Source organism: Salmo salar, chromosome 02 (genome assembly GCF_965601325.2).
Source record: "Salmo salar chromosome 02, fSalSal1, whole genome shotgun sequence".
In the NCBI taxonomy this organism is placed as follows: Eukaryota; Metazoa; Chordata; class Actinopteri; order Salmoniformes; family Salmonidae; genus Salmo; species Salmo salar.
The window spans coordinates 30073027-30098723 of record NC_138292.1 but is presented as its reverse complement, the minus strand read 5'-3'; the positions used below and the strand labels follow the sequence as shown (position 1 = coordinate 30098723).

Sequence of the window (25697 nt, the reverse complement as noted above, 5' to 3'; positions counted from 1 at the left end):
AACTAGACCATAGTCACTGCTGAGAACAGCATGTCTGCTCTATATCTCTATGTCTTTGTGGTACAAGGGCTGTTTGTAGACCAGAGAGCACATTTCTGTGCAAACGGAGAGGCCCAAATCCATGATAGTAACTGAAGAATCTAAAATCGTCCATTGACATTAGTGCATTAATAACAATGTTTGAGTTAAGTGCACACATCTGAAGATATGTTTCATCTCATCTCTGTTGTCTCCTTCTCATCAGTAACTCCAGTGAACTTCCACTCCTGTCCCTGCCATTGTCACCAGACTTATCAATCATTTCAGGCTGATGTTGACTTTGGACCTGTTCAAAGCATCAACACCGTGTATCATGGGTAAATTGTGACTGACTGACTGATATACTGATATATTGATATAATAATGAGTGGTTATTTATGACGCAAGGTGATTTGTAGATCAGTCTGTCTCGACTCGCCTTCAAAGTTGGCTTCAATGTTAAACGCCCTCTTTCACTTGACCAAGTTTTTGAGGTGTGAGTCATTGAGGAGATGTTGAAACTTCGGTCTGTCCTAAATTCCACCAAACAACAAGTGATGATGAAGACTGCACAATCATTGGAATGAGGAAACAAACTATTCACTATCTCAAAAAATCAAAATCTGAAACCCATAGACATGCATGCATACCGACAGACATTCAAAGAGCCACACGGATAAAAAGATTCATAAAGATAATAACAGATCGTTATGATCGGTCTGCTAGAGTGAGATGATAACAGCTTCTGGGAAATCTACTGTCATGTAGTTTGTTCTACTCAGAGAATTTCAGGGGGGGGGGTTGAGACAGAGCAAAAGAGGGATAGAAAGAGCGAGAGAGAGAGTTGGTGAGGTAGAGAGAGGATAACGGGTGTCCCTGGGGATAGTGTCTTGTGGTAGCCTTGAGTTAGAACTACAAGGCAAAATATGCAATCTCTGTAGACCTAATGTCATGATGTGCACAAAAATATGCTTCCACTATTGCAATAAGCACAATAGACAACAAAGTTTCCTTTGATGGGAGCAATTTTGAGACACAGAGTCTGTGTCTGTCTAGCTGTGTTAACAGGAGGCATTAGTCCTATGTGTGACAGAAGGAAGCATACCTCCAGACACTTTCTGTGTGTGGGTGCTGTCTATGCAGCTGATCCAGTTCCACCCCCCAGCCTTTTCACTTAACTCAACCTCAGTGTGATCACGAGAAGAAACCGGTAGGAGTCTACCTGAGAGTGTCATACGTCACGGTACTGGAGGCATCTACTGTAAAACAAAAACGACAACTTCACTTCACACTGTTTAACAGATTAATATGGATGTGTACTTTAAACTCTGTCTTTGTGTGGGAGCCTAGAAAATAGACTAAAAGAGATTGAGACCTAAACTTAACCCTTACCCTAATCCTAACCCTAACCTTTACCCTTACCCTTACCCTCAGGTCAGTGAGATTTTTGGTGTTTCCGTTGGTGTAGCTGAAGCTGTTGTTGATTGGATGGTACTCAGCTACAACGTCATGGACGTTGATGACCCCTCTCACAGAGTTCCACAGGGTTACATCATAGCCCAGGTTGATGTCTCCTTTCTCGTCAAAACAGTAGCTTTTCCCCTCCAGCTCAAAGCAACTGTCCTTCAGGGCTCCAAGCACCTGGAATGAATGCAAATGCATGTTCATTCACATACCGTAGACCAAAGCCATATACCAAATATGTTAGATATATTAGATGAGATACAATATATAAGTACAGTTTGATGTGCTGTACACATGAGGAGTTGTGTAGTAGCTACCTGCCAGGGTTGGACCGTGCCAGGTGTCTTGCAGTCCTTTTTGCTGTAGATATCAGCCACTGCATGGGCGATGGCACTGACCGCCATCTCCACACTGAAGACTACGTCCGCATGGCTGTTGTTTAGCAGGATCTCTGCTGGGACTGTGAAGGAAGACAAAACCTTGGGGTCTCCCGACCCATTTGGCAGGGAGTAGAACTCCTTTAGGAAGGAGTTGTTTCCTATGACATCATTGATGTCACTCAGATTCATCAGGTAGCGATGGAAAGGAGCCAGGTTCCCTCTTTTGAAGGAGAAGCCCACCACATGGTCGATTTCAAGGAGGTCCATATCTCACCCTCTCCCCCAGCCCCGACCCCAGCGCCTGACCACTCAACACCCGGTACAGGTACGTCATGCGAGTAGGCTTGGCGAATTACACCACCACCTTGACCTTGGGGTTGCTACGGATGGTTTTCTGGCATTTTTGACAGCTGAGTTGATGTCAAGGCTGGTCAGCGAATCAGGGAGGATCTCCTTGAAGGCCACACAGATCCCTGAGGCGGTTGCCTCGGAGACGAAGCTGTCCAGGGCAGAGCGGCCGTAGTCTCCATCCGTGGTGACCATGCCCACCCAGGTCCAGTTGCTGTTGCTAAGCAACCGAACCATGGCATGCGTCTGGTACAGGTTGTTAAGCACGGTCCTCAGGAATGCAGGGAAACGGATCTTGCCACTCAGGATAATGTCGGTGGAGGCGTAACTGATCTGTGACGATTCAAAGCGATAAGGTCATGTTGGATCAGAAGAAAATATTTAATATGGGCTATGATTGGAACAGTTTTTCTAATCAGGTCACATGATTTAAAAAAAACTCCTGGATTGACTCCTGGCTTTGGGGAGGATGACAACTCTGTCAAACTGCAACAGCCTTGTACTTGTTCATATGAATTATATTTTAAAGAGGGGGGGGCGTCAGGAAGTCCAGGACCCAATCAACGGGGTTGAGACCCAGGGCCTCTAGCTTAATGATGAGCTTGGAGGGTACTATGGTGTTGAATACTGATCTATAGTCAATTAACAGCATTCTTACATACTGTAGGTATTCCTCGTGTCCAGATGGGATAGGGCAGTGTGCAGTGTTATAGTGTTATGGCGATTGCATCGTCTGTGGACTTATTGGGGCGGTAAGCAAATTGAAGTGGGTCTAGGGTGACAGGTAAGGTGGAGGTGGGTGGGATTGGACTGCTTGCCTGAGAAATGAGCTCCAGGTTGTACAACCTTTATGTGAGGTGCTGACTAATGGAAGATAAACTATACAAATAGTTTATCCTTGCTGTGGATTGATCTAACCAACGTTTTGGCTAAAGAGCCTTTACCTGTGTGAAGTCAGCTGAGGCCCTCAGAGCGGTGGTGACATCAGAGCAGGAGTCGTGGATACGGTACCCCAGAGAGATCCCTAGTGTAGTCAGGACAGGGGATCTGTTGGCCGACTCTACAGCGTGGATCATAGCCAATGCCTGGGTGAACCCGTCCGTGTTGAACGTGTGTGTGTGTGTGTGTGTGTGTGTGTGTGTGTGTGTGTGTGTGTGTGTGTGTGTGTGTGTGTGTGTGTGTGTGTGTGTGTGTGTGTGTGTGTGTGTGTGTGTGTGTGTGTGTGTGTGTGTGTGTGTGTCTGTGTGAAAGGTACATAAAGCATAGTTGGATCATCACACTGTCTGTGGTTAACCTGTCAGAGTAAATAAACTCTCTCTCACGAACACTTAGTCATACATGTGGACAGAATCACAGAGAGAGAGAGAGAGAGAGAGAGAGAGAGAGAGAGAGATCTTTGCACTCACCTGACACACTATGATGCATGGGGTGCTGAGAGGTTGGGGGATTCCTCTACTCCCTCATGGATGGAAACAGCCCTCCAATGATGCTGTGGCTCCTGCTGCTTTGAAGTCTCCCACTTTGGCATTGCCTGTCTCCAACAAGGACAGGATGACTAACAGGTGGAGAACATCACCCATGGGTTCCATCACCTCTCTGTTGGTACTGTCCAATTCTCAATTTTGGTGTCTCTCGTTGTAGTTTCTCTCACACTCCCTCTAACCCTCCCTGACTGTGTCAGTTTCTCTCTCTCTCACACACCCTCTCTCTCACTGCCTCCATCTCTCTCTCTCTTCCTCTCTCTCTCTCTCTCTCCCTTCCTCTCACTTTGTCCCTGTCTCTCTCTCTCTCTCTGTCTCTCACTCTGTAAGCTCCTCTAGCAGACTGACACAGTGACCTGACAGTATCTTCAGTAAAAACACACCTGTTGCTTCCTCCTAATCTCATCTAATGTCGGCATAACCCTGTCCCCTCCCGCCCAGCCCACTCTCTCTGACAGACATCCACACTGACTAAAAATGTTTTTGTTCAAGGTGAAATACGCAGTGTGGTGACACCTCTTTTCCAGAATTGTTTTCATAATACCCAAGTTTTTTTTCACAGTTGCGTCTTTTAACACTTGAATGACACTTAAGTGTTCATTGAGTCACAATGTTTAAGTCTCCTGTTAGCCACTCCTTCATCATCAATGCATTGATTTCACAAGATATCCAACCATTTGTCTTTGCCCCCTTTTTAGTTAATCCACAGTAGAATACATTCATAAAATGATAGAAATAGTTTTTGCTTTCTTTAAAAATTACTGTATGAGGTCCTGTATCATATCCAATTGCAGTAGTAACACAATGCAAACACTATAATAAATACATTGACCATGCTTTTCCAAGAAGACTACTAGAGGATGCTAAAATGTTGTACTTATGGTAAGTAATAACCCTCATTCAGGCTATGTAATAATAACGCTTCAATGGTCAAATAGGGGTGCTTATATTTGTCCTGTTTCACACATGTATAAGTGTGTAACCTATTCATTGTGTGGTGAAATGGACATGTGGTTTTTGCATAGCACACTCCCCCTGAGAAACCCTGGGAGAGTGGAGTCACAGCATGGGATCAGCCATTATTGATGGCAACCCAGACACTCAACTGGCACAATACTATCACCTACAGCATAATTATCATTGTCACAGCTTGGATGGAAATACAATATATCCTGCATCTACTGTAGTAGTGAGAGCTCATAAAAATTAGCAGCTAACAGCTTCGCCCCCTCAATGTAGTTGTACTGTGTCAGTGGAGGATGTACATTGTGTCAAGATGATAATGATGATGTGTGTATTCCAGTGATATGTTATTATGTTGTATATTATTGTATGTATATTATTATTACATCTCTTTCTCTGGGGTCTCTCTTCAATTAAGAAATGGACTATGGTTGACCTGGAGATTCCTAATCTTAATTATTCTGATCAAATGGCTTTCTGCTAATTTGAAAGAAAGATGGTCAAAAACTGTAATTATTGTTATCTGCTCCTCTCCTCTCCACTCTTTGGCCCTGGCTGCAATATTAAGGTTAAAATAACATTCAGGGGCCTCGCGAGTGGTGAGGCGGTCTAAGGTACTTCATCGCACTGCTAGAGGTGTCACTGCAGACCCGGGTTCGATCCGTATGGGAGTTGCGATGGGACAGGACAGTAACTACCATTTCGATATCACAAAATTGGGGAGAAAAATGGGTAAACAAGTACAAAAAATCTTTAAAAAAGAATAACATTCAGGACACCAGTTGCATGAAACTGGCTGCAGTATTGTAGAAACATAGTGTAGGACAGCGAGGCATGTAACTTGCTGTCATCAAGGCAAAGGGTGGCTACTTTGAAGAATCTCAAACATAAAATCTATTTTGATTTGTTTAACACTTTTTTGGTTACTATATGATTCCATATGTGTTAATTCCTAGTTTTAATGTCTTCACTGTTATACTACAATGTAAAACATTTTTAAAATAAAGAAAAACCTTTAAAGGAATAGGTGTATGCAAACTTTTGACCGGTACTGTATATAATATACAGTTGAAGTGGGAAGTTTACATACACTTAGGTTGGAGTCATTAAAACTCGTTATTCAACCACTCCACAAATTACTTGTTAACAAACTATTGTTTTGGCAAGTCGGTTAGGACATCTACTTTGTGCATGGCACAAGTCATTTTTCCAACAATTGTTAACAGACAGATTATTTCACTTATAATTCACTGTATCACAATTCCAGTGCTTCAGAAGTTTACATACACTAAGTTGACTGTGCCTTTAAACAGCTTGGAAAATTCCAGAAAATTATGTAATGGCTTTAGAAGCTTCTGATAGGCTAATTGACATCCTTTGAGTCAATTGGAGGTGTACCTGTGGATGTATTAAGGCCTACCTTCAAACTCAGTGCCTCTTTTCTTGACATCATGGGAAAATCAAAAGAAATCAGCCAAGACATCAGAAAAAAAATGGTAGACCTCCACAAGTTTGGTTCAGCCTTGGGAGCCATTTCCAAATGCCTGAAGGTACCACGTTCATCTGTAAAAACAATAGTACACAAGTATAAACACCATGGGACCACGCATCCATCATACAGCTCAGGAAGGAGACACGTTCTGTCTCCTAGAGATGAACGTACTTTGGTGCGAAAAGTGAAAATCAATCCCAGAACAACAGCAAAGGACCTTGTGAAGATGCTGGAGGAAACAGGTACAAAAGTATCTATGTACACAGTAAAACGAGTCCTATATCGACATATCGTCATAACCTGAAAGGCTGCTCAGCAAGGAAGAAGCCACTGCTCCAAAACTTCCATGAAAAAGCCAGACTACGGTTTGCAACTGCACATGGAGACAAAGATCGTACTTTTTGGAGAAATGTTCTAGTGGTCTGATGAAACAAAAATATAACTGTTTGGCCATAATGACAATTGGTATGTTTGGAGGAAAAAGGGGGATGCTTGCAAGCCGAACACCATCCCAACCGTGAAGCACGGGGGTGGCAGCATCATGTTGTGGGGGTGCTTTGCTGCAGGAGGGACAGGTGCACTTCACAAAATAGATGGCATCATGAGGTAGGAAAATTATGTGGATATATTGAAGCAACATCTCAAGACATCAGTCAGGAAGTTTGGTCGCAAATGGGTCTTCCAAATGGACAATGACCCCAAATCATACTTCCAAAGTTGTGGCAAAATGGCTTAAGGACAACAAAGTCAAGGTATTGGAGTGTCCATCACAAAGCCCTGACCTCAATCCTATAAAACATTTGTGGGCAGAACTGATAAAGCGTGTGCTAGCAAGAAGGCTTACAAACCTGACTCAGTTACTCCAGCTCTGTCAGAAGGAATGGGCCAAAATTCACCCAACGTATTGTGGGAAGCTTGTGGAAGGCTACCTGAAACGTTTGACCCAAGTTAAACAATTTAAAGGCAATGCTACCAAATAATAATTGAGTGTATGTAAACTTCTGACCCACTGGGAATGTGATGAAAGAAATGAAAGCTGAAATAAATCATTCTCTACTATTATTCTGACATTTCACATTCTTAAAATAAAGTGCTGATCCTAACTGGCCTATGGCAGGGGATTTTTGCTAGGATTAAATGTCAGGAATTGTGAAAAACGGAGTTTAAATGTATTTGGCTAAGGTGTATGTAAACTTCCGACTTCAACTGTACATACTAAGTGGAAGGTGTGAATTATTAAATGCAGAATAATGTGTTTTCTAGTTTAGATATGTAGTGTTGTACTAATGGTTGAGTCTTTGCTGCTTTATTCTGATCTTCTGTTGGTCATGTGTTTGTTTCCTCTGGTTCCCCTCATTTTTAGAACTGCTTCTAGAATGTTATGTTTAGAACTGCTTCTAGAACATGTATTGTTTAGAACGGCTTCTAGAAAATGTTTTGTTTAGAACTGCTTCTAGAACATGTTTTGTTTAGAACGGCTTTTAGAACATGTTTTGTTTAGAACGGCTTCTCAAACATGTTTTGTTTAGAACTGCTTCTAGAACATGTTTTGTTTAGAATGGCTTCTAGAACATGTTTTGTTTAGAACAGCTTTTGAACATGTTTTGTTTAGAACTGCTTCTAGAACATGTTTTGTTTAGAATGGCTTCTAGAACATGTTTTGTTTAGAACAGCTTTTGAACATGTTTTGTTTAGAATGGCTTCTAGAACATGTTTTGTTTAGAAGTTGTTCTCAAATATGTTTTGTTTAGAACTGCTTTTGAATATGTTTTTTTTAACGGCTTCTAGAACATGTTTTGTTTAGAAGTTCTTCTAGAATATGTTTTTTTTAGAATGTCTTATAGAAAATGGTGTTAAATGTTTTATTTTAAATGACATGAACTCTTGATTGGTGGAGGAAACCCAACCTGGCTACACTGAACTGCTGAGCTTGTATTAGTGTGTGTGATAACAAGCACAGTATTTCAGCATTCTACTTTTCTTTTAGCTTTAATCTCATCATCAAACCCACTCCTGAAACCTGGCTCCTGGTTAAGATTTGTTTAAATTGCAAATGCCTTGTACATTTTGAGTACCGTATTAATTGATCCAAGGAGTTGGAAATTATATACAGTGGGGAGAACAAGTATTTGACATTTTGCAAGTTTTCCTACTTACAAAGCATGTAGAGGTCTGTAATTTTTATCATAGGTACACTTCAACTGTGAGAGACGGAATCTAAAACAAAAATCCAGAAAATCCCATTGTATGATTTTTAAGTAATTCATTTGCATTTTATTGCATGACATAAGTATTTGATCACCTACCAACCAGTAAGAATTCCGGCTCTCACAGACCTGTTAGTTTTTCTTTAAGAAGCCCTCCTGTTCTCCACTCATTACCTGTATTAACTGCACCTGTTTGAACTCGTTACCTGTATAAAAGACACCTGTCCACACACTCAATCAAACAGACTCCAACCTCTCCACAATGTCCAAGACCAGAGAGCTGTGTAAGGACATTAGGGATAAAATTGTAGACCTGCACAAGGGTGGGATGGGCTACATGACAATAGGCAAGCAGCTTGGTGAGAAGGCAACAACTGTTGGCGCAATTATTAGAAAATGGAAGAAGTTCAAGATGACGGTCAATCACCCTCGGTCTGGGGCTCCATGCAAGATCTCACCTCGTGGGGCATAAATGATCATGAGGAAGGTGAGGGATGAGCCCAGAACTACACGGCAGGACCTGGTCAATGACCTGAAGAGAGCTGGGACCACAGTCTCAAGGAAAACCATTAGTAACACACTACGCTGTCATGGATTAAAACCCTGCAGCGCACGCAAGGTCCCCCTGCTCAAGCCAGCACATATCCAGAGCCGTCTGAAGTTTGCCAATGACCATCTGGATAATCCAGAGAAGGAATGGGAGAAGGTCATGTGGTCTAATGAGACAAAAATAGAGATTTTTGGTCTAAACTCCACTCGCCATGTTTGGAGGAAGAAGAATGATGAGTACACCCCCAAGAACGCAATCCCAACCGTGAAGCATGGAGGTGGAAACATCATTCTTTGGGCGTGCCTTTCTGCAAAGGGGACAGGACGACTGCACCGTATTGAGTGAAGGATGGATGGGGCCATGTATCGCGAGATCTTGGCCAACAACCTCCTTCCCTCAGAAAGAGCATTGAAGATGGGTCGTGGCTGGGTCTTCCAGCATGACAACAACCCAAAACACACAGCCAGGGCAACTAAGGAGTGGCTCCGTAAGAAGCATCTCAAGGTCCTGGAGTGGCCTAGCCAGTCTCCAGACCTGAACCCAATAGAAAATCTTTGGAGGGAGCTGAAAGTCCGTATTGCCCAGCGACAGCCCAGAAACCTGAAGGATCTGGAGAAGGTCTGTATGGAGGAGTGGGCCAAAATCCCTGCTGCAGTGTGTGCAAACCTGGTCAAGAACTACAGGAAACGTATGATCTCTGTAATTGCAAACAAAGGTTTCTGTACCAAATATTAAGTTCTGCTTTGCTGATGTATCAAATACTTATGTCATGCAATAAAATGCAAATTAATTACTGAAAGATCATACAATGTGATTGTCTGGATATTTGTTTTACATTTTTACATTTTAGTCATTTAGCAGACGCTCTTATCCAGAGCGACTTACAGTAGTGAATGCATACATTTCATACAGTTTTTTTTCTCCGTACTGGTCCCCCGTGGGAAACGAACCCGCAACCCTGGCGTTGCAAACACCATGCTCTACCAACTGAGCCACACGGGACCGAGATTCCGTCTCTTACAGTTGAAGTGTACCTATGATAACAATTACAGACCTCTACATGCTTTGTAAGTAGGAAAACCTGCAAAATCGGCAGTGTATCAAATACTTGTTCTCCCCACTGTATATACACTAAATATACAAAAGTAGGTGGACACCCCTTCAAATTAGTGGATTTGGCTATTTCAGTCACACCCATTGCTGACAGGTGTATAAAATTGAGCACACAACCATGCAATCTCCATAGTTTAACATTGGCAGTAGAATAGCCTTACTGAAGAGCTCAGTGACTTTTAACGTGGCACCGTAATAGGATTCCACCTTTCCAACAAGTCAGTTCGTCAAATTTCTGCCCCGCTAGAGCTTCCTCGTTCAACTGTAAGTGCTGTTATTGTAAAGTGGAAATGTCTAGGAGCAACAACAGCTCAACTTCAAAGTGATAGGCCACACAAACTCACAGAACGGCTCTTTACTATTGACATGTTTTATGAAAATTGTAGATAATGTGTACATTTTGAGGACCATGTTAATTGATCCAAGGAGATGGAAATGATATATATATATATATTTAAGTGAGATGGAAATTGTTTAATGCTACATTTTGTCAGACATAAAAAAAGGTGTTTTCTAATATTTATCATTTTTGATCAATTGGATGAAATAATTTTTATGTTTAGTTTGATTTATTTCTCTCCCATTTGGAAATGTTTTTTTTGTGTTTTTGTTTCGGCTTTGATACAGAGGCCATAAGAACTTCTGGGGTATTCTGTCCAGAATCCCCTAGTTCAGGTGATTAGCATTGTCACACCCTGATCTGTTTCAACTGTCTTTGTGCTTGTCTCCACCCCCCCACCAGGTGTCTCCCATCTCCCCGCAGTATCCCCTGTCTATTTATAACTGTGTTCTCTGTTTGTCTGTTGCCAGTTCGTTTTATTCGTCAAGCCTACCAGTGGTTTTCCCCTTGCGCCTGTCTTTTCTATAGTTCCTGTTTTCTAGTTTTCCCGGTTTTGACCATTCTGCCTGCCCTAACCCTGAGCCTGCCTGCTCTGCTGTACCTTGCCCACCACACCACACTGGATTATTTAACTCTGCCTGCCCTGACCCTGAGACTGCCTGCTGTTCTGTACCTTTTGGACTCTGATCTGGATTACTGATCTCTGCCTGTCCTTGACCTGCCGTTTTGCCTGTCCCGTTCTAGTAATAAACTTGTGTTACTTAAAAACTATCTGCATCTGGGTCTTCCCTAAAACATGACAAGCGTATCATGCCACCATTGTGGTTCTGTTTCCTTTAACCCAATAGACCACAGAGGGCTGTGAGTGAAGCAGGCCTTACTCATGGAGCTGTTGTCTGGCTCTTCTATGAGGGGTTAATGTGGACTTGACTGTAAAATAATTAGAAAAAATATATTAAATTCTATCTTAGACATAATGTAAGGTCTCTTGGTGGATGGAATTGAGGAGATTTTGACTTGACCTCGTAGGGTTATTCTGCACAAAAGCAATAATGGTTTCCACGGAACTTGTCTGTTTAATTTATAAAACAGACAGACGCTCCACGCACGCACGCACGCACGCACGCACGCACGCACGCACGCACGCACACACACACACACACACACAGAGGACCTTACAATAGACCTTGTCTAGCCTGTTACAGTTCCTAAAGGTGACTAGCAGTGGCTGTTACTGCAGCTGGTTTTAGAAGTCTGGTCCTGGCCCTGTTATCAGAACATCTTTGTCTGAGGTAACAGTGCATTCATTAACCCCACCTGACATACAGAGACACAAACATAAACAGGGCGGAATGTCAAACAATTGACTTCTTCTTCCTCAAAGTGACTAAAGAAAACTAAACATACCTGTTTTGAGGGACTTCTCAGCCAAACTGTAAAACAAATACTGATGTAAATTCAGAAACTCCTAATCAGTCAAACGGTGTGTCTCTGTGATCCTCTCTTTGGTTTGACTGTTCCCATTTTGCTTAGTCTACTGGTATGTTTTTTGCCCAAGTGGGTTGTTTTTACATTCAAGTCAATTTGGGTAACACTTTATTTGACACTGATATGGACATGACAGTGTCATAAACAAATAAACTCTGTAATACGGTGTTATGTTCATCTGTCAATATTTGTATTGGTTAAGTGTCAATGGTGTACAGGGTTGATTTATTTCTGAACTGCATATTGGGCGGCAGGTATCCTAATGGTTAGAGCATTGGACAAGTAACTGAAACATTGCAAGATTGACTCCCCGAGCTGACAAGGTAAAAGTCTGTCCTTCTGCCCCTGATCAAGGCAGTTAACCCACTGTTCCTAGGCCGTCATTGAAAATAAGAATTTGTTCTTATCTGACTTGCGTAGTTAAATAAAGGTCAAATATGAATAAATAATAAATACGATTTCTATACTGTGTGAAATGTTCTAACTAAGTATCATGGAGGATGTTGGTATTTGCTGTGGATATGTTGTGTGTTGGATCCCTGAATAGTCAGTTTCTAGGTGTAATGTGTACAGTAAACAGCATTTCTATCGATTATGGGAGCTGATGCAGCAGGATACAAATGAGATATATTGAAAACATGTATACAATGAACGCTATAGTTGTAATTTCTGTCAATGTTTCTTAATGCATGATTGGTTTGAAATGAATAGAATTTAATTTGTTTTGGGTAACAGACATATACAACAAAATGTACAATGTGGATCCAGAGGATATCACTTGAAAATATGAACGCTTGTTTCCAAAGTGGTCCTCGATGGTAAAAACAATACCACATATAATAATTAAAAGACAAGACAAAATTACAAACAACCATAAATACATTCATTTATGTTGACATCCTAAAAAGTGGCACTACTCACTGCGCTTCTCCCTAACCTTAAAGTCAACAATCTATTAATCTATTAATTGCACATCATACCGATCCTTCAAATAAATACACCTGGCCAGCAGTAGGGGGCACAAGGAGCAATGGAGTGGTTTCTCTTACTTAGACAACCTTGTACAAATGAAAAACTTTGCCCTCTTTTTAAAGCTATTTTCCAAGGAAGGCTATTCCATAGACAAATACCTGTATGGAAAAACGTGCTCCTCGCAGTACTGTTTACTCCTGGGATTTTACAAGACATAACACTAGCTCTGGTATTGTAACTGTGTTGGTTATAGACCATATCAATGTGGTTTTTCATGTAACTTGGGGCACGATCATTTAAGATGTCAAACATATGATTAAGTTTAAGTTGGTCCACTATGGACTCCAAAAGCAACAAGCCCACCTCCCGGAACTCCTGTACCCCTATGTGGGTCCTAGGGGGAACATTCAGCATATACCTGATAACATTATTTTGTATGACCTACATTCTCTTTTTCAGCTTTTTTGATAGTACACTATACCAAGCAGAGCAGGCATTATCAAAATGACACTGAATCAAGGTTGAGACAAGCAGTTTCTTAACGTTAATGTTAAAATATCTAGTGTCAATTGACATTCTTGAAGTTCTTACATATTTATAAATACCTTGAAATCTATTTCCACAATATTTATGTATATTATGAAATGTGTCACGACTTCCGCCGAAGTTGGCTCCTCTCCTTGTTCGGGCGGCGTTCGGCGGTCGACGTCACCGGCCTTCTAGCCATCGCCGCTCCATTTTTCATTGTTCCATTTGTTTTGTCTTGTTCCCTGCACACCTGGTTTTCATTCCCTAATCACACTGCATGTATTTATTCTTCTGTTCCCCTCCATGTCTTTGTGTGAAATTGTATTTGTTACGTGTTTCATGTGTATGCGCCAGGCTGGGTTTTTCCCGTTATTTCCGTGGTATTTCACGAAGGTTGTTCATTGTAACATTTGCTCATTTTTTGTGACTGTTTCGCGCCTTTGCACTTTTCCTTTGGCTGGAGGTTTTGACACAGTGGCGTCCGTCTGTTTTATTGCCTCTACCCTAATAAAGTGTGCGCCTGTTCACAACTCTCTGCTCTCCTGCACCTGACTTCTCCACCAGTAGCGCTCACCGTGACAAAATGTATATATTCACATTACTTTGTGTACAGTATATTAAAAGTTTGAATGTGCAGTTGACTTTCAGTTGCTGTTTCCATGCTCTAAATACATGTCCATTCAATTACTTACCCATTTAAGCAGGTGTAACTTCTCTCTCTGTGTCTGTTGACATCTTGACACCGTATCTGCTTCTTCTCACTGTCTGCTCTTTTTGCAGAGCCCACCTGATGAGCACACATATGCTGTCTCTTTAGGCTGCAGGCCTAATGCCACGGTGACACAGGAAGAAAGAGAGAGAGAGAGAGTGCTGCTGGCATTTTCCCAGTGCCCAAATACATGTGTTTGTAGTAACGGTATGTACATTGAGCTCTTCCCTCCATAGTCTGGAGCCCTGTCCTTCAAAGCTCAAATATCCCGGGCTCTACAGTAGTAGAATATTCCATGAAGGAACCCTGGGCTACTGCTATGCTACTGAACAGTAGTCTCAGAAACCTGACCCTAGGCAACAGTACAGGCTAACTCTTTTGGCAACTTCGATAAGGTGAAAAAAAATTCAGACAGACAACCCTCTCAACAAATCACGAGGAAGACATGCCAGAACGGCAAGATTTGAAACCAAAGTTTGCAGGAAAAACCTTTGCATTGGTATTAGTGAAAGTAGTTGATCCAAATTAGCCACTTGCAAAATGAACTTGCTAGCTGCTATTTTAGATTTTATTCAGGCAGATAGGGTAGGGACCTAGGCAGTGACGCTGTACTTCTATGCCAAAAGAGTCCGTTATTGAAACTAGACCCTAGTCACTGTTGAGAACAGCATGTCTGCTCTATATCTCTATGTCTTTGTGGTACAAGGGCTGTTTGTAGACCAGAGAGCACATTTCTGTGCAAACGGAGAGGCCCAAATCCATGCTTGTAACTGAAGAATTCACAAAAATCTTCTATTGACATCAGTGCATTATTAACAATAAGTTTGAGTTAAGTGCACACATCTGAAGATATGTTTCATCTCATCTCTGTTTTCTCCTTCTCATCAGTAACTCCAGTGAACTTCCACTCCTGTCCCTGCCATTGTCACCAGACTTATCAATCATTTCAGGCTGATGTTGACTTTGGCCATGTTCAAAGCATCAACACCGTGTATCATGGGTAAATTGTGACTGACTGACTGATATACTGATATAATAATGAGTGGTTATTTATGATGCAAGGTGATTTGTAGATCAGTTTGTCTCGACTCGCCTTCAAAGTTGGCTGCAATGCTTTGACTTGACCAAGTATTTGAGGTGTGAGTCATTGAGGAGATGTTGAAACTTCGGTCTGTCCTAAATTCAACCAAACAACAGGTGATAATGACTGCAAAATCATTGGAACGAGGAAACAAACTATTCACAATGTCAGATTTGTTTTTCAGAGACCCATTCAGACATGCATGCAAACCGACAGACATTCAAAGAGTCACATGGATACAAAGATTCCTAAAGATAACAGATCATAATGGTGTCTGCTAGAGTGAGCTGATGGGAAATCTGCTTCTGGGAAATCTGTCATTTAGTTTCTTCTACTTAGAGAAATCCCCATTCTGAACCTGCCTGTCTGGTTGTGACACAATGACACCATGAGGAGAGAGAAGCGGTAGAGACAGATTAAGAGAGGGAGAGAAATAGAGACAGAGAGTTGGTGAGTTGGAGAGAGGGTGACAGGTATCCCTCGGGATGGTGCAGAAGAATAGACAGATGTCCAGATGACAAAATCCACTAAATGTCATCCAACAAGGGTAACAGATAATTGTATTTATTTATTATTCATTGTTTTACAGTCAAGTCCTCATTAACCCCTCATAGAATAGCCAGAACACAGCTCCATGAGTAACACAGTCCAGCTTCACACACAGCTTTCTGTGTTCCATTGGGTTAAAGGAAACAGAACCACAATGGTGGCATACGGTAATCACCTAAACTAGGGTATTCTGGACAGAATACCCCAGAAGTCCTTATAAGCTCTGAATCAAAGCCAAAATGAAAACACAAAACAATTCCCAAATGGGGGAGAAATAAATCAACCTAAAATGTAAAAATTATATATCATCCAATCGTACAAACATGAGAAATATTAGAAAACACCTTTTTTAATGTGTCTGACAAAATGTAGCACTAAACAGTTTCCATCTCACATAAATATACACTACCGGTCCAAAGTTTTAGAACACCTACTCATTGAAGGGTTTTTCTTAATTTTTTACTATTTTCTACATTGTAGAATAATAGTGAAGACATCAAAACTATGAAATAACACATATGGAATTATATAGTAACCAAAAAAATCTTAAACAAATCAAAATATATTTTTGATTTTAGATTCTTCAAATAGCCACCCTTTGCCTTGATGATAGCTTTGCACACTCTTGGCATTCTCTCAACCAGCTTCACCTGGAATGCTTTTCCAACAATCTTGAAGGAGTTCCCACATTTGCTGAGCACTTGTTGGCTGCTTTTACTTCACTCTGCGGTCCAACTTATCCCAAACCATCTTCAAGGTGGGAACCACACATGTGGAGATCATCCGGTCACCTACTCTGTGTCTCACAAAGACACAGCGGTTGGAATCAAAAATCTCAAATTTGGACTCATCAGACCAAAGGACAGATTTCCACAGATCTAATGCCCTCATGTTTCTTGGGCCAAGCAAGCCTCTTCCGCTTTTTGGTGTCGTTTAGTAGTGGTTGCTTTGCAGCAATTCGACCATGAAAGTCTGATTTACACAGTCTGCTCTGAACAGTTGATGTTGAGATGTGTCTGTTACTTGAACTCCGTGAAGCATTTATTTAGGCTGCAATCTGAGGTGTAGTTACCTCTAATGAACTTATCCTCTGCAGCAGAGGTAACTCTGGGTCTTCCTTTCCTGTGGCGGTCCTCATGAGAGCCAGTTTCATCATAGCGCCTGATGGTTTTTGCGACTGTACTTGAAGAAACTTTCAAAGTTCTTCAAATGTTCCGTATTGACTGGCTTTCATGTCTTAATGTAATGATGGACTGTCGTTTCTCTTTGCTTATGTGACCTGTTCTTGCCATATTATGGACTTGGTCTTTTACCAAATAAGACTATCTTCTGCATACCACCCCTACCTTGTCACTACACAACTGATTGGCTCAAATGCGTTAAGAAGGAAAGAAATTCCTCAAATTAACTTTTAACAAGGCACGCCTGTTAATTGAAATGCATTCCAGGTGACTAGCTGGTTGAGAGTATGCAAAGATTGTGCAAAGCTGTCATCAAAGCAAATGGTGGCTACTTTGAAGAATCTCAAATATAAAATATATTTTGATTTGTTTAACACTTTTGGGTTACTGTCACGTTGGTATGAAGGATCGGGAGACAGGCGCAGGAATGCGTAATAGGGGTTTTTATTTCCCAAATTACAGCGTACAGTGTAAAGGCACGGGGACGAAGACCAAGCAAACAGGTATACAAAACACAGGGTAGAAACCCAAACAAAAGAGCGAGGAGTACCTCGAATAAATACACAATTGCACAATGATTATCATATAGGACGAGACCCGTAATCACAATATACGTGGCACGAAAGCCAAAACAACATAGCACAGGTACTCACACGAACCAAAGGACATTGGAACAATAATCGACAGGACAACGGTGAACAAAGGGCACACTTATACAATTACAAGATATCCGTGACAGTTACTACATGAGTCCATATGTGTTATTTCATAGTTTTGATGTCTTCACTATTATTCTACAATGTAGAAAATAGTACAAATAAAGAAAAACCCTGGAAAGAGTTGGTGTCCAAACTTTTGACAGGTACTGTATATATATATATCCTCTATAATTTCTTCCATATAATTTCTTACATTTATAGATAATATGCAGAGCATTTTCTATCTTTGTCCAAAATCGTTAAGTAAGTCCAATGCAAGGTTAACCACCACTGATTAAACAAAAAGACTGCAGGCAAAACGAATAACGGTGCATGTACACCAGATAGAGGTAAATTGTGTCGCTTAGGCCGCCCATTGTGACTCGCTTGTGGGCGTGCTGGTAGCATATGACAGCATGTTCGATTGTGCATCAAGAATTCAGCATAGCAAGTTTGTATGAAGGTCTGGTTATTAAATGGGTACATAGTTCAATCGATTTTTCCTCAAAAACTCTGGTGACAAACAAACTTTGCTCCCTGTTTCCAATTGTCCACATGGCTGGGAGAACCTATTCAAGTAAGTAAATACATTTTGAAAATGTAAAAAAACTATGTATTATTAGCTAACTAGCTACAGTGCAGGCTAACTCAAATGAGCTGCTAAATGAGCTAGCTAGTTGGCTTCAACTTCACATACTGTAGATAGCTAGCTAAGTGAATTAAATATCATCAGCTACCTAACTTCATATTAGCTAGCTATATTGATGTATTTATTACTATAAAAAACAAACTCCAAATGCATTTGTAGGTAGCTAGCTAACAGCCATGGAGGAGGGTGAAAGGATAGCAGCCCCAACTGTAAAATTGAGAGAGTAGGCTATTCTGGATAGGGCAGGTACTTTTGTGTAGTTCCTGTCCCTAACAGTAGGGACGGAGATAATAGTTAAATAATCTTCAGTGCCGTGTAATTTGACTATAATGAAGTCTGTTTCTTGTGATGTTTTCTGTCCTCAGATAAAGAGCGCTTTGAAAGCCTAACTACATATGAAGAGGTCCCAATGAAGAGCAGTGGTTCACAGTCCTGGTCGGGGGACTCAAAGTGTTGCACATTTTTGTTTTTGCCTTAGCACTGCACAGCTGATTCAAATGATCAACTCAGATTCAAGCTTCAAGGGGTATTTATGTATTAATTTGTGATGCTATCCTTGATATGATCCTGTTATTGTCACATGCATGCACATATTTGTCCATGCATGTGTCAATCCAATGTTATCATGATTTGTTATCAGGGATATTATACTTTAGTAATCCACAATGACCTGGTGATGTAAAAGTCTAATAATTACATTGTCTTCCACATTCCTACAGATACCTTGTAACTGGAGATTCCTTCAAAACGATTGCCTACAGTTAACTTGTAGGGCACTGCAAGGTTGGGTGACCAGGGCCATCTGGGACTGCCTCCTGGAGGAATTCAGATGTGTGAAGGCTACCTGTGTCCTGCATAAGTTCATGGCTGACTTGTTTACGTGCTGCTGTGCGTTTTGTTGCTAACCTTACTTTGCTACCTGACAACTTTAGCCCAGCTTCAGACGCAATTGTTAGGCAAGGGTAATTTCAGTGTAGGAAAGGATGAAACAGCGTCTGTGCCACCAGTAAGTACAGATAGTAGTATAAATCCCCACGCATAGTCCCCGCAGCCGAACAATTTTCTCATGGCTTCTGGAGGGAAATGCTGTAGGAATGCTCAACCGGTGTCACTCACTCAGCCGACAGAAACTTTCAACCGGTTCTCCCCATTAAGCAGCGAGTCGGAGTCAGAGGCCGAGCCTTCTCTGTTCTCTACTCCTCCCGTTACGGGGTCTGAGACGTCGAAGCCTCCCACCATTAGCTCTGACAAATTGAAAACCCTAGTCATTGGTGACTCCATTACCCGCAGTATTAGACTTAAAAATAATCATCCAGCGATCATACACTGTTTACCAGGGGGCAGGGCTACTGATGTTAAGGCTAATCTGAAGATGGGGCTGGCTAAAGCTAAAACTGGCGAGGGTAGAGAGTATAAGGATATTGTTATCCACGTTGGCACCAACGATGTTAGGATGAAACAGTCAGAGGTCACCAAGCACAACATAGCTTCAGCGTGTAAATCAGCTAGAAAGATGTGTCGGCATCGAGTAATTGTCTCTTGCCCCCTCCCAGTTAGGGGGAGTGATGAGCTCTACAGCAGAGTCTCACAACTCAATCGCTGGTTGAAAACTGTTTTCTGCCCCTCCCAAAAGATAGAATTTGTAGATAATTGGCCCTCTTTCTGGGACTCACCCACAAACAGGACCAAACCTGGCCTGTCAAGGAGTGATGGACTCCATCCTAGCTGGAGGGGTGCTCTCATCTTATCTACGAACATAGACAGGGCTCTAACTCCCCTAGCACCACAATGAGATAGGGTGCAGACCAGGCAGCAGGCTGTTAGCCAGCCTGCCATCTTAGTGGAGTCTGCCACTAGCACAGTTCTGGCATGGTTTAGATCTTATCTGTCGGAAAGATATCAGTTTGTCTCTGTGGATGGTTTGTCCTCTGACAAATCAACTGTAAATGTCGGTGTTCCTCAAGGTTCCGTTTTAGGACCACTATTGTTTCCACTATATATTTTACCTCTTGGGGATGTCATTCGGAAACATAATGTTAACTTTCACTGCTATGAGGATGACACACAGCTGTACATTTCGATGAAACATGGTGAAGCCCCAAAATTGCCCTCACTGGAAGCCTGTTTTTCAGACATAAGGAAGTGGATGGCTGCAAACGTTCTACTTTTAAACTCGGACAAAACAGAGATGCTTGTTCTAGGTCCCAAGAAACAAAGAGATCTTCTGTTGAATCTGACAATTAATTTCGATGGTTGTACAGTCGTCTCAAATAAAACTGTGAAGGACCTTGGCGTTACTCTGGACCCTGATCTCTCTTTTGACGAACATATCAAGACTGTTTCAAGGACAGCTTTTTTCCATCTACATAACATTTCAGAAATCAGACATTTTCTGTCCAAAAATGATGCAGAGAAATTAATACATGCTTTTGTCATTTCTAGGTTAGACTACTGCAATGCTCTACTTTCTGGCTACCTGGATAAAGCACTAAATAAACTTCAGTTAGTGCTAAATACGGCTGCTAGAATCCAGGCTAGAACCAAAAAATGTGATCATTACTCCAGTGCTAGCCTCCCTATACTGGCTTCCTGTTAAGGCAAGGGCTGATTTCAAGGTTTTACTGCTAACCTACAAAGCATTACATGGGCTTGCTCCTACCTATCTTTCTGATTTGGTCCTGCCGTACATACCTACACGTACGCTACGGTCACCAGACGCAGGCCTCCTAATTGTCCCTAGAATTTCTAAGCAAACAGCTGGAGGCAGGGCTTTCTCCTATAGAGCTCCATTTTTATGGAATGGTCTGCCTACCCATGTGAGAGACGTAGACTCGGTCTCAACCTTTAAGTTTTTATTGAAGACTCATCTCTTCAGTAGGTCCTATGATGGAGTGTAGTCTGGCCCAGGAGTGTGAAGGTGAACGGAAAGGCACTGGAGCAACAAGCCACCCTTGCTGTCTCTGCCTGGCCGGTTCCCCTCTCTCCACTGGGATTCTCTGCCTCTAACCCTATTACAGGGGCTGAGTCACTGGCTTACTGGTGCTCTTCCATGCCGTCTCTAGGAGGGGTGCGTCACTTGAGTGGGTTGAGTCACTGACGTGGTCTTCCTGTCTGGGTTGGTGCCCCCCCTTGGGTTGTGCCGTGGCGGAGATCTTTGTGGGCTCTACTCGGCCTTGTCTCAGGATGGTAAGTTGGTGGTTGAAGTGGTGTGGGGGCTGTGCTTTGGCAGAGTGGGTGGGGTTATATCCTGCCTGTTTGGCCCTGTCCGGGGGTATCGTCGGATGGGGCCACAGTGTCTCCCGACCCCTCCTGTCTCAGCCTCCAGTATTTATGCTGCAGTAGTTTATGTGTTGGGGGGCTAGGGTTAGTTTGTTATATCTGGAGTATTTCTCCTGTCTTATCCGGTGTCCTGTGTGAATTTAAGTATGCTCTCTCTAATTCGCTCTTTCTCTTTTTCTTTCTTTCTCTCTCTCGGAGGACCTGAGCCCTAGGACCATGCCTCAGGACTACCTGGCATGATGACTCCTTGCTGTCCCCAGTCCACCTGGCCGTGCTGACCTGTTGCACCCTCAACAACCACTGTGATTACTATTATTTGACCATGCTGGTCATTTATGAACATTTGAACATCTTGGCCATGTTCTGTTATAATCTCCACCCGGCACAGTCAGAAGAGGACTAGCCACCCCTCATAGCCTGGTTCCTCTCTAGGTTTCTTCCTAGGTTTTGGCCTTTCTAGGGTGTTTTTCCTAGCCACCGTGCTTCTACACCTGCATTGCTTGCTGTTCGGGTTTTAGGCTGGGTTTCTGTACAGCACTTTGAGATATCAGCTGATGTAAGAAGGGCTATATAAATACATTTGATTTGATGAAGATGAAGATGATGATGGACACGAGGACCAGAAGGGGATCTGCAGCTCACCGCTGTGTGCCAGAGGAGAAGTCTGCTGTTTTGCAGGTTGTTTCAAGGATGGGGTCCAACAACGCAGCAAGACAGAAAATCCGTGTGCGGGAGATCTTCACCTCCTACTTCTTCGAAGAGGGTGCTGTTCCCTGGCAACAGCATAGACTACGCTATGCACAACCAAAGGCTCTTTTAAGAGCCATTCACATTGCAATAAGAGTATTCTTCCATTTACTTTGCTATGTCAACTGCAGGTACTCAATGTCCAGATTCTCTCCCTTTGATTTTTACTTCTCAGGTGAGGGTGCTGTTTAGGTAAGGGTGTGATGTCTGTATCCAAACAAAGCAGGCTATTTTAAATCACCCATATTGAATGTAAATCAATTAGAAACCCTACAACACACACCTACACACTTATGTATCAATCTGATTGATGGATTGTGTTATGCAGTAAGCAGGCTCAGGTGTATAAATGTGGCTTTTTCCACCTTCAAAGAATAGGCAAGAGGGCCAAGCACGGAGAATAGTAAGACACTTCATTATTTCTATAGCTACGCTATATTGTTTGTCCTCGTGTGTCCGTTCATGTTTTTCAGCATAACGTACTCTGCAGCCACTTAGTGTGGTGTGGACACCAGGTGAGGCCACACACACAGATTCCTGTTGAGCACTGTCTTTAACCTGTTGGGGGTAGGGGGCAGTATTGACACGGCCGGATAAAAAACGTACCCAATTTAATCTGGTTACTACTCCTGCCCAGTAACTAGAATATGCATATAATTATTGGCTTTGGATAGAAAACACCCTAATGTTTCTAAAACTGTTTGAATGGTGTCTGTGAGTATAACAGTACTCATATGGCAGGCAAAAACCTGAGAGGATTCTATATGGGAAGTGGCCTGTCTGACAAGTTGTTGTTCATCTGGGCTCTTTTTATTGAAGACTGAGGATCTTTGCTCTAACGTGACACTTCCTACGGCTCCCATAGGCTCTCAGAGCCCGGGAAAAAGCTGAACGATATCGAGGCAGCCTCTGGCTGAAACATATTATCGCTTTTGGCAAGTGGCCGATCAGAGTACTATGGGCTTAGGCGCGTGCCCGAGTCGACCCCATGCTTTATTTTCTTTCGTCTGTTTACCTAAATGCAGATTCCCGGTCGGAATATTATCGCTTTTTTATGAGAAAAATGGCATAAAAATTGATTTTAAACAGCAGTTGACATGCTTCGAAGTACGGTAATGGAATATTTAGAATTTTTTTGTCACGAAATGCACCATGCTCGTAACCCTTATTTACCCTTTCGGATAGTGTCTTGAACGCACGAACAAAACGCCGCTATTTGGATATAACTATGGATTATTTGGGACCAAACCAACATTTGTTATTGAAGTAGAAGTCCTGGGAGTGCATTCTGACGAAGAACACCAAAGGTAATAACATTTTTCTTATAGTAAATCTGACTTTGGTGAGTGCTAAACTTGCTGGGTGTCTAAATAGCTAGCCCTGTGATGCCGGGCTATCTACTGAGAATATTGCAAAATGTGCTTTCACCGAAAAGCTATTTTAAAATCGGACATATCGAGTGCATAGAGGAGTTCTGTATCTATAATTCTTAAAATAATTGTTATGCTTTTTGTGAACGTTTATCGTGAGTAATTTAGTCAATTCACCGGAAGTTTGTGGGGGGTATGCTAGTTCTGAACGTCACATGCTAATGTAAAAAGCTGGTTTTTGATATAAATATGAACTTGATTGAACAAAACATGCATGTATTGTATAACATAATGTCCTAGGTGTGTCATCTGATGAAGATCATCAAAGGTTAGTGCTGCATTTAGCTGTCTTCTGGGTTTTTGTGACATTATATGCTAGCTTGAAAAATGGGTGTCTGATTATTTCTGGCTGGGTACTCTGCTGACATAATCTAATGTTTTGCTTTCGTTGTAAAGCCTTTTTGAAATCGGACAGTGTGGTTAGATTAACGAGAGTCTTGTCTTTAAAATGGTGTAAAATAGTCATATGTTTGAGAAATTGAAGTAATAGCATTTCTAAGGTATTTGAATAACGCGCCACAGGATTCCACTGACTGTTACGTAGGTGGGACGATTTCGTCCCGCCGGCCCTAGAGAAGTTAACTACCTTATTTCTCAATAACAGTCTCTCCTTCACATCATTCCTCTCTCCTCTTCTCCCTAAATCCTCTAGGTTATATCTGCTGTGTCAGTGAACCCCTCCCACATCTGAACTGGCTACATAGAGGGCACAGCATGATCAGAGGTGAGAGGTCACTTGGTCAGGTCAACAGGAAGTATTATTAAAGAAATGCTTTACATTGAAATACAGATATAGATGCAGTAGTTCCAGAGTTAATGATCCAAGGTCAGTTTTGCATTTCACCTCCTGATTATTATGATGACTAACAATGTTAGAATAACAAATAAAAACACAAGGCTTAAACATGCTATCTCTCTCTCACCATCTGTCTCTTGTCTGCAGATATGATATCCCATCATCGCCACCTCACCCACTTTTAATAAGATAACCTTCGGGCCGACTAGAGACAATTATGTAATTATGATGAACTGAGAGAATATTTGGATAGCACTGTGATTCATTAATCATATGCTGCCTTCCCTGCTCCTATGTTCTTACCTCTTTCCCTTTCTGTCTTTTACACCACCTCTTTCTTCCTCTGTTTTATAAAGCACAACAGATGTGCATTGAAGTACAGTATTTAAAATAATAGAATTATAATATTTATAATGCATGTATTTATAACACTTGGATAATGAACTTCTTTCAATAAAGGGTTTCACATTCTCTACTGGTTGAAATTAAGTCTCTCATTTGATGAAATACTACACCTATCCTGTGTTTATCAGATCAATGCAGATGAAGGGCATTAGATATTGAGATGAACCGAGTATTTACATGATGCATAGGAAGTGTAGTGTACTGTTTTTTTATTATATTTCTGTATATATGAATTACAAAATCAGCCTTTAACCAGGGGCGGAGCCAAAGGGGTGTCCGGGGTGGCACTGGACACCCCTGACATCTGATTGGCCACCCCGGGTGCCACCCCAAAATTTCATACGCTACTGGCTTGATGCTGATTGACATCTCATTTCACCTCTTGTTGAAAGAAGCATTTATTTTGATGTTCCGTGGCGCATTTTTCAAATCGAGGACGAGGAAGAGAGAATATTAACGTTGGTTGCGAGATACAGAAGAATAAGAATAAGAAGAACATACAGAAGAAGAAGAGAGAATATTTCCACAGCTCCACAAGCTCTTTTCGCGATTGGCGAAGCATCATATTTGAAGTAAGTTTTAAGGTTTAGCATCGGGTTTAGGTTTCCTGAACAACTTTTACGAAAGTTGAGTCGCTGTGTAAGTTAACACTAGACCTTTGGCTCCATTAACAGACAGCTAATCAGATAAGAGAGATCGGTTCCCAATTTAGCCTAACATTATGTTTACATTATGTTTATGCGTAATACACGCATATACAGTGCAGTGTCGTAAGTTACAGTATACGAATGTTGAGCTAATGTGGGGTAACTAGTAGGCTACAGCTGTC

General features: G+C 41.8%; 1 pseudogene; it reads right to left on the bottom strand.

Annotated features, from left to right (window-relative positions):
• Nucleotides 1-212: 212 nt before the first annotated feature.
• Nucleotides 213-3978, bottom strand: LOC145864080 (G-protein coupled receptor family C group 6 member A-like; annotated as a pseudogene).
• Between the last annotated feature and the right edge of the window lie 21719 nt (nucleotides 3979-25697).